At 42.7% G+C, this 4,049-nt stretch overlaps 1 pseudogene; it reads right to left on the bottom strand.

Annotated features, from left to right (window-relative positions):
- The window catches only part of LOC109126523, a 15,577-nt pseudogene extending 12,207 nt beyond the window's left edge, over positions 1-3,370 (bottom strand).

The raw sequence follows: 4,049 nt of genomic DNA, 5'->3' as shown, positions 1-4,049 counted from the left end.
CCTACAGCTGTCTCAAGAGCCAAAAAGCCCAAAAACCCAAAAGCCCAAGAGACCACAGCCCGCGTCCGAGACCAGCCCAGCCCGGCCCGGCCCGCGTCCGGCCCGGCCCGCGTCCGGCCCGTCCCGCATCCGTGCTCGGCCCGGTTCAGTTCGGTTCGCGTGTGGGAACCTTCCCTCTTCCTTCTACACACTTTTGAAACTAGAAGAGTGTAAAACTATATATATATGACGGAAAAATCAATCATATTTCCGATGTGGGATATTTTCCAAACCATCCCAAGTAGCTCACTTCACACTCTTATTTCTCGTTCAAATCAACTCCGTTTTGGACGTATGAGTATACCATCTAGTAGTACTCGTTACCAGCTTTCCATTGCACTATCGACCAGACAATTCCGATCAGCCATTTGGCCGAAATTTGGCCGGAAAGTCGCCGGAAAGTCATTGTCCCAAAACCTGCAATTTTCTGAAACTTGTTTCTGAAAATTCAGTTCTAACATCCATATCCTAGAGTAAGCATATGTGGATGTATCGGGTGGTGTATTTTGCGAGAAATATTTGCACATTCTTCGTGAAGAATGAAATCGCATTGCTTACAAGAGTAGAAGTTCCCAAAATAGATTGGTGTGATGCATGCTTGACACACCTTGTTCTCGTCGTAATCCCTGCCCGTGTTCTTATCAAGTATAAAAAAATGATGATGACTGAAATGCATTATTAGTCCCTCCCTTATCCTCACAAACGGCTCAACATGTTCAATGTCTTCTTTTTCTGGCACTCCCTCAAGTTCTTTACCATCCCACACATTACTTTGCGTAGCACATCTTGAATGCGCTGCATATGAACAACCGTCCTTGATGCAAGAATAGCCTCTGTAATTATTGTCTATCTTTTTGCGACAAACACCACAAGACCAATCTCCTTTGTCAAAAAAGGGGTAAAAGAGATACGATGGGAATGGCGCGATATCTTTCTGACACGTGGTAAGTTGATACATCTTTGGTGAACCACAAAGTCGCAAGGGGGACACATATAGATAGGGGAACTTACATCAGCCAAGGCGCAAAGATTGCAAGTTAAGAAAGCTTGTCTTGGAAATAGAGCAAGTGTATGCTCATGCCACTTGCGATGGTCTCTAGATAAGACTGATGGTTTCTTTGCACAAGCCATATTGATAGCAAAATCACATAGAGAACCATAATAAAATATCCTTTTGAGATTTTCATCACAACAATAGCAGTGCCTGGTTTTGTTCTCTCTCAACATTACAAGCTGAAGATGGTGTTTGATCTCAAGTGGAGCCTTGTTAAAAATTTCATGGTTCTTGCCGCTGCAACCTCGGCAGTGAAAATAGGTAGACTCCTCTCGTGGGATTCTGTATTTCTCCCACCGTCCTAAGAGACACTCCAACTTTTGATTGCCTCTCCACTGTACTTCTTCAACCACAACNGATCTACGTTATACTCTCGAGACTACTAAACTAAGAACTTACTTGGACTAAGCAAGGGAGAGGGAGAGAGAGATCTTCAGAGGAAGGAGTGTTTATGTTTTTGTGTGTGAAAAATAATGAGAGACTATGTCTCTATATATAGTGGAAGGAGGGAGGTCTCAAGAAAATATTCACTGAATATTCTCAGAGTGCTACCCAAGTTTGCTTGGAGTTCACACCAAGTCTTTCCAAAAATTAAATGAACCTACAGCTGTCTCAAGAGCCAAAAAGCCCAAAAACCCAAAAGCCCAAGAGACCACAGCCCGCGTCCGAGACCAGCCCAGCCCGGCCCGGCCCGCGTCCGGCCCGGCCCGCGTCCGGCCCGTCCCGCATCCGTGCTCGGCCCGGTTCAGTTCGGTTCGCGTGTGGGAACCTTCCCTCTTCCTTCTACACACTTTTGAAACTAGAAGAGTGTAAAACTATATATATATGACGGAAAAATCAATCATATTTCCGATGTGGGATATTTTCCAAACCATCCCAAGTAGCTCACTTCACACTCTTATTTCTCGTTCAAATCAACTCCGTTTTGGACGTATGAGTATACCATCTAGTAGTACTCGTTACCAGCTTTCCATTGCACTATCGACCAGACAATTCCGATCAGCCATTTGGCCGAAATTTGGCCGGAAAGTCGCCGGAAAGTCATTGTCCCAAAACCTGCAATTTTCTGAAACTTGTTTCTGAAAATTCAGTTCTAACATCCATATCCTAGAGTAAGCATATGTGGATGTATCGGGTGGTGTATTTTGCGAGAAATATTTGCACATTCTTCGTGAAGAATGAAATCGCATTGCTTACAAGAGTAGAAGTTCCCAAAATAGATTGGTGTGATGCATGCTTGACACACCTTGTTCTCGTCGTAATCCCTGCCCGTGTTCTTATCAAGTATAAAAAAATGATGATGACTGAAATGCATTATTAGTCCCTCCCTTATCCTCACAAACGGCTCAACATGTTCAATGTCTTCTTTTTCTGGCACTCCCTCAAGTTCTTTACCATCCCACACATTACTTTGCGTAGCACATCTTGAATGCGCTGCATATGAACAACCGTCCTTGATGCAAGAATAGCCTCTGTAATTATTGTCTATCTTTTTGCGACAAACACCACAAGACCAATCTCCTTTGTCAAAAAAGGGGTAAAAGAGATACGATGGGAATGGCGCGATATCTTTCTGACACGTGGTAAGTTGATACATCTTTGGTGAACCACAAAGTCGCAAGGGGGACACATATAGATAGGGGAACTTACATCAGCCAAGGCGCAAAGATTGCAAGTTAAGAAAGCTTGTCTTGGAAATAGAGCAAGTGTATGCTCATGCCACTTGCGATGGTCTCTAGATAAGACTGATGGTTTCTTTGCACAAGCCATATTGATAGCAAAATCACATAGAGAACCATAATAAAATATCCTTTTGAGATTTTCATCACAACAATAGCAGTGCCTGGTTTTGTTCTCTCTCAACATTACAAGCTGAAGATGGTGTTTGATCTCAAGTGGAGCCTTGTTAAAAATTTCATGGTTCTTGCCGCTGCAACCTCGGCAGTGAAAATAGGTAGACTCCTCTCGTGGGATTCTGTATTTCTCCCACCGTCCTAAGAGACACTCCAACTTTTGATTGCCTCTCCACTGTACTTCTTCAACCACAACAGAGATTATTTGAAAGATGAGGGACATGAGCTCCGGCTCTGGCTCCAAAACCAATGTTTTTGTAAAGAGTGACTTGAGCTCCAAGTCCAGCTTACTATCAGAATCTGAATCCGAATCCGAATCCGAGTCCGAGTCCGAATCTGACTCCTTAGCGTTGTCAAGAGATATTTTTCGAGAAAAGAGACATATGAGCTCCGAAAGCTGCTTCGGCTGGGAATCCAAATCCATGGAGTTAAAGAGCATGATTGTTTGAGCAATGAGTTACGAGTGACATGAGCTCCGACTCCGGCTTCGGCTGCAACTTCAGATCCATCATGCTAACCAAAGAGATTATTTGAGTAATGCATGGTATGATACTTTCTCCCTTCAAACCCCAGTCTAGAGAGTCGGGGTGAAATATTAGGATAGTAATGAGTGATATGAGCTGCTGCTCTGAATACGAATCGCAAGAGTGGTAGCATTGAACGACCAGCTTTGAACAAAACGAATCCTTAGAGTAGAAGCTTTGAACGACTAGCTTTCTACGGCTAGCTTTGAACGACGACCAGCATGTAGCGAATGCGAAAAGTAGGAGAACAGCAAGACCAGCTTTGAACGACCAACTTTTAACAAATTCGTAGAGTCTGAGCATTGCTGATGAGAGAGATTACCTGCGTAAACGACTGATATGATCACTTGACTAGATATTATTTTTTTGCCAAAAACATTTAATAACCAATATGGATTTTATGGTGTCATGATTATTATAAACCTTAGTGCTCCACATGTATCTATTAAGGAAAGAGTATCATCATATCTCATATCACTTATGATTACTCAAATCTCATATATTAATCATATTATTCTATGTAATCCCTTTAATTATGTCCTTTGACTATAGTTTGTGCTTATATATAAATTGTATCAT

The sequence above is a fragment of the Camelina sativa genome, chromosome 2 (genome assembly GCF_000633955.1).
Source record: "Camelina sativa cultivar DH55 chromosome 2, Cs, whole genome shotgun sequence".
Classification (NCBI taxonomy): Eukaryota; Viridiplantae; Streptophyta; class Magnoliopsida; order Brassicales; family Brassicaceae; genus Camelina; species Camelina sativa.
Note: the sequence above shows the minus strand (reverse complement) of the source record. Positions and strands in the feature narration are given on the sequence as shown.